Raw genomic sequence first — 9,065 nt, 5'->3', positions numbered from 1 at the left:
TTGTTCCATTGGTTGTTTAATTTCCACAATTTGTGAATTTCTAGCTTTTCTTTTGTTATGACTTCTAACTTCATTCTGTTGTGGTTGGAGCAAGTATATGTATGAAATACTGCGTATCTTTTTTTAATACTCTATATCTTTAAAAAGTGTATCAGAGTGGGTTGTGGTGGAATTTTCCTGTAATCCCAGCACTTGGGAGGCTGATGCAGGAGGATCATGAGTTTGAGGCCAGCCTAGGCTACATAACAAGAGCCTGCTTCAAACAATAAAATCTACTGGTGTCCTGAATATGTTTTTTTTTCTTCTTGCAGTACTGGGGATTGAACCCAGTGTCTTTGCACTGAGCTACGCCCCCAGCCCTTTTTTGTATTTTTAAATTTTGAGACAGGGTCTCACGAAATTGCTCAATTTTCCAGGTGAGGTCAAATCTTTGCAATCCTCTTGCCTCAGCCTCCTAGTGCAAACTGCGTGTCTTTCAGCTCTAATTGCTTTATTGTGTTTTTTAAATCCTGTATTTCTTTGCTTATCTTCTATCTGGGTTGCTCAGTCCATTACTGAAGGGGGGATAGTGAAGTTGTAGTACCGTCTCAGTGTGAAGGCCTACATTCTATCCCCAGAACTGGGGGAAAGAAAAGGGGAAGAAATGTCTACTTTCCCCTTCCATTCTGTTGATTTTAGTTTCATGTAGCTTGATCGTCTGCTATTAGGTGTGTAAATTTACACTTCCCTTGAATCTGCTCAAGATGGGTAGTTCCTGTGCAGCCACCGGGTGAGAAGCTGGCGGAGGGAGAAGGAAGCCACCCCCTGTTTACTGCTAGGAGCGCTGCCTTCTCATCAGTGTTCTAGGTAGCCCTACTGGCTTTCAAATTTTGATTAAAGTATCTGATTGGTTGATGACTGTGATATATTAATTGTTATTTGCATTGTCATCCTTTTTTTTAAGGCACTTGAATTCTGTGGTCACCTTAAAATGAAGCTCTCTTTCAATTCAGTAATTAAAATTGACCGGTCCAGGTAATAATCAAAACTCTGCCCTTGATTGGTCCTCCCTTTCTCCTCCTCCTGCACCTTGCTAGCTGTAGCTTCTGAGATCAGGAGAGAGAAGGATAAAGCAGGGCAAGGACGTTCCTACTGGGCCAGGACTCATCCAGGTGGCTTCCTGTTCCTTGGGCCTGCTAGATACCTAAAGCACCCTCTCTCTGTCTCCTGTGCACTTTGGGGAGCTCTCTGGACTGCGGTTTCGGTTTCTTCGCAGTGGGTGCTGCTCCTCCTCAGAGGGCTGCTCTGGAATCTCCCCTAGCTCCAGGCCTCCTTGTAGCAGTGGTGCCTGACAGAAAGCCTCCAAGGGCCTAGCCGCCTTGTGGGCAACTTTCACTTTGAAAATATGGTCATGGGGGCGGGGCGAGGGGGGTTGCTCCTGTGTACCTATTCCTGTTTTCTTTGCTTCCTTTCTGATAGACAAAGAGAACGTAATGCGCAAGTCTACTGCCTGAGGATTGCCTGGACCCACAAGGGTGGCTGCCTCCTTCTGGAGCAAGCTGAATTCTGCACTTTCTAGCAATATGGGCTCTGATGATGATGCCCAGGAACAGGGTGGTTACAGTGTTCAGAGCCATGTGCAGTGCTGTGTCCCTGTGGTCACACCGGTGTTGCCTGGGCAACAGTGAGAAACTGTATCCAAAAAAAAAAAAGTTTTGGTATCAGACTGACCCACCAAGGCTTAAATTCTATGTGTGTGATGGTGGGCAAATTGTTTACTTACTTTTCTGAACTTCAGTTTTGTTATCTGTTAAATGGGGATAATAATACTATTAATATCAGTAGGGCATTGTGAAGAGAAATAAGATAATATACAGGCAGGATTAGTTTGCCGGCCCCTGGTCCATAGAGAAGCCAGTGGCAGTGTGGATTTCTTGTATCTGAGTGTAGGATGTGGCTTCTTTTTTTTTTTGGTACCGGGGATGGAACTCGGGACCTTGCATTTGCGAGGCAGGAGGTGGAACCACTGAGCTAAATCCCCGGCCCAAGATAATATAAATTACCAAAGTGTTTTGTTCATAGTAAAGTACTCAGTATTTACTGTGTTATCATCTAATGAGCAGTACATTTGTAATAGGCAAAAGATTGTACTTTTCAACTGAATAAGTAACAGTTCTATCAAAATAAAGATATAAATATACACCAGATAAAGGAAAGAGATGATGCAATAGTGACACAGTGGTGAGCTGTAATCAACAGATCAGAGCCCCTGGCAAGTTACTTTACCTGGCATGCACCACTCAGAAGCTGTTGGGTTGGGAGACTTCCTTGTTGCTTTTGTCTCCAGGGTGGAAGTCACACCATGGCGTCAACCAGGCCACACATTGTAATTATCCATTGAAATTATCCCAATCTCCTATTTTTTTTTCACCTTTTGTGGCAAGACACAGGGTTCTTGGGCCACGGAAGCTTGACTCAGTCTCTTCCCAAGCCCAAGCAATAAACCAGGGGATAAACTGTGGCCTGCCCGAGCCTATAAATTCCAGATGTCTGTGGCTCATTCACTGCCAAATTGACAGCTATGGGAGCTGTCCACAGTGGTGCATAAGGATACCTATTAGCTCCAGGCTCCTCTGAAGAAAGAGCTGTCTGGCAGGTATATTTTGTAAAAGGGCCATACAGAATATGTAATTTTTTTTTTTTCTTTTTGAGATAAAGTCTCACTATGTAGTCCAGGCTGGCCTTGAACTTGTGGTGATTCTCCTGTCTCGGCCTCCTGCGTACTGGGATTACAGGTGTGCACCACCACAACTGGCCCAGAACATGTGATCTTTAAAAAACCTTTTACAGGGCCAGGGATTTAGCTCAGTGGTGCCACCACCTGCTTTGCAAGCACAGGGTCCCAAGTTTGATCCCCAGTACCAAAAAAAAAAAAAAAAAAGTAAGTAAAATACGTAAAATAAGAAAGTAAAAAACCTTTTACAGTTCTTTTGAATATTTCTAATTGACAAGTGACAACGCACCAACTCCTCTTATAGATCCAGCATCGGAGAAGCAGCCACAAATAACAAGGAGAACAACACCCTCAAAGCTGCAAGCTGGGACTTGACTCATATCTAGATGGTGGAGCCCTACATGGATACGTAATTTCTGAAAATATTTGGTATTGCACATCAAAAGCCTTTCCTATGTATTTACCTAGTGACCTTGTAATTTTACCCTCCAGGAATTTGTTTAAAGGAAATTTATTTAAGAATATGAAGATTTGGGCCAGGGATTTAGCTCAGTGGTGCCACTGCCTGCTTAGCAAGCACAAGGTCCTGAGTTCAATCCCTGGTACCAAAAAAAATAATATGAAGATTTATCTATAAAGATATTCAGCTCAGCATATAATAGAAAAAATGGAAACAGTGGAAAGTAGTAAAAGTTATGACAAATTGTCATAACATACAGTACAGCCCATGGCTATGTATGTATGTGTATATACATGGGAACATGTTCACATGTGGTTCAGGCCATTCTTGAACTCACTACGTGGGCCAGGCTGGCCCTGAACCCATGGTGATCCTCCTGCTTCAGCTTCTCAAGAGCTAGGATTACAGGTGGGCACTACTACACCTGGCTATTTTTTATTACCATTTTTATAGAGGGGGAAAAAAAGCTCAATAATTGAGGGCTTACTATGTGCCACGCATTGTGCCAAGCATTGTTCCAAGTACTTCAAAGATGCTAACTGAATCCTTACTCTAATGTCACTAAATGTTTTGTTGTTATCCCCACTTCACAGATGAGAAAAGTGAAGCACAGAGTAGCTAGACAACCTGCCAGAGTCAGTCTGCCTTTCCAGTTAATGTATTATTTATGTAACAAGGCAAAACTTCAAGGAAAATATTTAAAATACAAGATCTTTGCTGCAGATTTGAAGAAGTCCCTTTGAGCCACAGTCTCTTTAACTGTAGAATGGAAATTGTTAGGCAGTTAATTAGGACACTGGCAGGCTAAGGGACAAAAGGGATGGGTCCAGATACCATAAGTTGCCAGTTAAGTAAAGAAACAAGGATGTCAGTGTTGTGGCACAGCTGGTAGAATAAAATGAAATAATAAACATAAAAGCACTTTGATGGTGTAGGTTTAGAATATATAAAAAATTCTAGCAGTTAGCTGGACATGGTGGTGCACACCTGCAATTGCAGCACTCTGGGAAGCTGAGGCAGGAAGATCTTAAATTCAAGCCCAACCTGGGCAACTTAGCAACTTGGACCTTATCTCAAAATCAAAAATACAAAAAGGGGTAGGTGGGCCAGGGATTTAGCTCAGAGGTGCCAGCGCCTGCCTTGAAAGCACAAGGTCCTGAGTTCGATCCCCAGTACCAAAAACAACAACAGCAACAACAGCAACAACAACAACAACAACAACAACAAAAAGGGCTAAGGATGTAGCACAGTGTGAAAGGACCTGGGTTAAATCCCCTGTACTGAAAAACAAATCTAGGAGCTATTACAATACAAAGTAGAAAGTGATACACGTTTCAGAAATTGTTAGGCAAACATTGTACGGGAACATGAGTGATTTCATATCTTACTGGATTCTCTTTGGAGCCGCACATTCTTTCTTCTTTTCCTTTTTTCCCTTTCTCCCTCCCTGTTCCTGTTCTCTCTCTTTGCTAGGGGAGGGGGCTTGCACATGCTAGGCAAGCACCCTACTATGGACCCACACCCCCAGCCTTGTTCTCATTCTTTTTGTAATTAAAATCATGAATTCATTCTTTTATTATTTTATACTCTGAAATTACTCAAAGCATTAATCTAAATTTACCATGTGATTTAAATTTCTTTTCTTTTTGGAGACAGGGTCTTGCTATGTAGCCCAGGCTGGCCTTGAACTTGTGGCGATCCTCCTGCCTCAGCCTCTCGAGTGGCACTGGGATTACAGGAATGCACCGCACCCGGCAATCCTGCTCCCGGTGTTTCTGAGCTGGGGATTGGATATCTTGTCTTCACGGGGAGGGTGTGAGTAGTTGGGGAGACAGGGATTATTGTGGTCTTACACATTAGTAGATGGTCCTGTATTCCTTTATTTTTTTGGTATTTCAGAATTTCTCTATCAACCCAGCTGCCAGTCTCAGCCTTTGTCAGGTTTTTGCAAGGTTGCTGCCCATCTCTGTGCCCACTACCTCTGGCCTGATGCTCCCATACAGAAGTGGGTCAGGAAATGAACAGCTGCAACCAATGAATCAGCAAGGAGCCTGGTGGCCAGCTGGGGAGTCTACCTGTGCCACAAACCCTTTCAAAAGCTAAACTAAACAAACCTGGGCATTCAGGAGCTAGTTTTTCCCTTCATAGCTTGAGAATTACCTAGGAAAAAGGAGGGCTCCTCCTCACACAGCTCCATGGGGGACTGTCCCTGGAAAAACTCAGGGCACCAGTCGGCAGCCAGAGCTGTACACTGGAATCAGTTGGGTTTGGGGTCCCACGCACCCTCTCCCCCAAGATTCTGATCCTAGGATGGTGTTGGGGCATCAGAATCCTCTGCAGTTCTCCAAGGTCAAACCCCTGGGTCAGAGTCACGGGAGGCGTGGGAGTTTCATCCTGACTTCCTGTGGCTGTTGAGCAATTACACCGAAATGTCTGTCATGGCTGACAATAGATTTGCACTTCTCCGGAGTGTGTGAGCATGCAGAACGGGCCCCAGATGCTATACCAGGAAATGGACACTTGGTGTGCAGAGGGGTGTGTGTTTCGATACCAGTTTAGCAACCTGATCAGAGCCCTGAAGCGCATCCAAACACCAGAGGGGTCTACTTTATTCTTCCAGAAGGTTCCAAGAATCTGCTTCTTCTGACTAAGCCACCAGCGGAGGGACCTACAAGCCCTGAGCACCGATACTTTGAATTCATACAGGAGCTTGAGGAAGAACCAAGCCAGCTTTTGTTAGAGTAGACATGCCAAGGGCAAAACAACGGAGCCCACAGACCAGTTAGTCCTATCAGACTTGTGGCAGAGGTGTGGCAAAGCTGCAGGCTGCCAAGGGGAATGGGAAAAAATAAGAACCAAGATACACAATGTAAAGGTACACGTTCCCAATGATGAATGTAACTGTAATGTATACCTAAAATGTACCAATAAACTTAATGGAAAAAAAAAAAAAAGCTGCAGACTGCCAGCCTCCCAGGCCCTCATGGGGCCTTTAGGCTGCAAGTTGCCTGTCCTCCAATTATGGACTTTCAGAAAGTCCTTTTAGTCACTCTGAGGCCTTTTGTCTACAATTAAATGTAGAAAGTCCTTTCTGTTCCACTTACACTTACAAATTAGGTAGGTGATGTTTTCTTAATAGTTCTGTTGATTTTGGTTCCCCAGACTCTCAGGTGACAAATTTTCACTGAATTTGGGAGGCCCTCCTTTTAAATTCTGTTCCAATATAAGCAAACGTCTGTAACCTGCAGTCCTTAGCATTAGCAGGTTGTAACTAACTCCTTACAAATTAGCAGGTTGATTTTGTAAATCTACAACTGGTATTGACTCTTGGGGAAGAATAAAGGAAAGAGCACCCCCCCACACACACATCGGCTTCCTTCTTTGATAAATAGTAAAGAGAAAAGGTTTGGATCTCCTTTAGGACTCAAAAGAGTCTCATTGAAACTAGAGACATTTATAGCTAAATGGATGCATATTGAGGCCATCCTCTTAAGTGAAATAAATAGCACACACATGTGTAAATACCGAATAGTTTCTCTAGTGTGAGAAACTGAAAGTGTAAATAAGGATGAAAATGATTAAAATGAATAATTGATAATTTGAAATAAGAAAAGGTCCAAGAGTTTGGGGATGGCGGGAAGGGAGGGGGAAAAGGAAGAAGGGAAAGGAAAAACTATGAGAAAAAAAAAATGGAATCAAACTCTGTGTAAATAGGGAAGGGTGGAGGGGGTGAAGGGTGCACAGGTAATGGGAGAAAAAATAAGAACTAAGATACATCATGTTCTGGTACAAACACCCAATGATAAATGTAAATGTATTTTATACCTAAAATGTACCAATAAATAAATATATATATATAAAAACAAAAAAACCCCAAAAGAGTCTCATTCATAAGTGTCCCCATGGCTTGGCAGAGGGCCTGGTACAAAATAGGCACCAGATAAGTCTTTGCTAAATAAATGTTCTGTACAGTTGTGTATTTACTATGTATTTGGCCCCCAATATTGGTGCTCTGCATCCTGAGAGCTGTTCCCATCAATATTTTATTTAAACTGAAAACTACTAAATAGATTGTTGGTGGAATTTTCTTTTTTTTTTTTGTATCAGGGATTGAACTCAGGACCTTGTGCTTGCAAGGCAGGTGGCAGCACCACTGAGGTAAATCCCCGGCCCTGGTGGAATTGATTTTAAAGAACACCATGGGACAGGCAGAGGCTGTATCAGGTATCCTTTAGAGGCAATTATTTTAATGCCTGGTCTCTGGTTCTGAGCTGTTATGGGCATTTGGTAAATATAAATAAATGAGCTGGCGCTAAATTGAGAAGGTGCTGGGAAAGAGACCTAGTAAAAATCTGAATAGTGCTCTCCTGAGAGCAAAACGACTTTGACCTTGTGGTGGAGAACCTAGTTCAGCCAGATGGCACAATGAAGGCTTCCCTCTGCTCAAGCAGCCCTGGCAAGTCAGTCTGTGTCTGCTCTGGGGAAAGCACCTTATAAGCCCTGAGGAGGACACAGAAGTGACTCAGATACAGACGTTGCAGGGAACATGGAGCCTGGGCTCTGGAATCTGTGTGTGGCTGTCAGCTTCAGAGTCTGAGCCTGGTTCTTTTTAGTTGTTTTTGTTTGTTTGTTTTGAGACAGGGTCTCCCTATGTAGCCCAGGCTGACCTTGAACTCACAGCAATCCTCTTGCTTCAAACTCCGAATGCTAGGATTACAGGCGTTAGCCACCATTTCTGGCCTGAGCCCAGTTCTTCATCTGTATAGTCAAGATCAAAATAGCACCTACGTAAGTGTGAGGATTAAATGAGATGATGTAAGGAAAACACAGTGTATACAACAGGGAGCAGAGTGACACATTATGTGTTTATAAGTTTCCAGTGAGTTATGTATTTATACAGGTAATATTCAGAGGGTGATTTGAAGAAGTGATAGGATGGCAATGACCTTGTAGTTTTCTAAATGTTTAAATTGTATTTTATATTGCAATTTAGATCTACTGCAGTGTTTTTATTTTTATTTTTTCTTGAGGCAGGGTGTCACTATGTAGTTCAGGCTGACCTTGAACTCACTATGTAGCCTAGGCTAGCCTTGAAATCGAAGCAATCCTCCTGGCTCAGCCTCCCAAGTGCTAGGATTATAGGCATGCACCACCACACTGCAGTATTTTTAAAAGAAAACACAAACAGATCAATGGATAGGAGAAAAGAGGTCAAGATGGGAGTGAAGGGGGAGGATACATTGGAGAGATATTTGGACTAGGATAATAAAAAGAATTAGGAAAAGAAAGTGTTTAAACTGAAACTATATTTCCTTTATAAACCATTTGTTGAAAAATATTACAAGGGCCCTTTTTGAAGTCAAAATCTTGAACCCGTTCAATACAGCCTCATTATTATCTGGCTAAGGAAGCTTCTTAAATAAGGGGAAACAGACCAAATGTTTACAGATAGCAGTCGGCTTAGTGTGTATTCCTTATTTGAAGTATGATTTAGCACCAGAAAGTTCCCGTGCTTAAAAATAGCTCTTGATTTACAAAATTACAATAACAAATTGCACTTTTAAGACACAGTAACTTTTCTTAAAATCTACAGCTACAACAGAAGGGTTTGGCTTGGATTGGGAAGTGAAGGTGGGTTTATAAAAAGTATAAGTTCTGTAAAGAAAAGTAGCCTGGAGCTGGGGATTTAGCTCAGTGGCGCTGCACCTGCCTCACAAGCACAAGATCCTGAGTTCGATCCTCGGTAGCCTGGTGTGTACACACACACACACACACACACACACACACGAGTATAAAGTGATAGGATTCATTCTGGACCCTAGAATTTCGTTCAGAGAAATTAATGTTCACTTTAAAACATTCACTTTGGGTTTCTTACACATTTACCACAAA

This window comes from Heterocephalus glaber, unplaced genomic scaffold, assembly GCF_053883595.1.
Source record: "Heterocephalus glaber isolate CG9 unplaced genomic scaffold, H.glaber_assembly_v1.0 deba00001452, whole genome shotgun sequence".
Lineage (NCBI taxonomy): Eukaryota > Metazoa > Chordata > Mammalia > Rodentia > Bathyergidae > Heterocephalus > Heterocephalus glaber.
Note: the sequence above shows the minus strand (reverse complement) of the source record.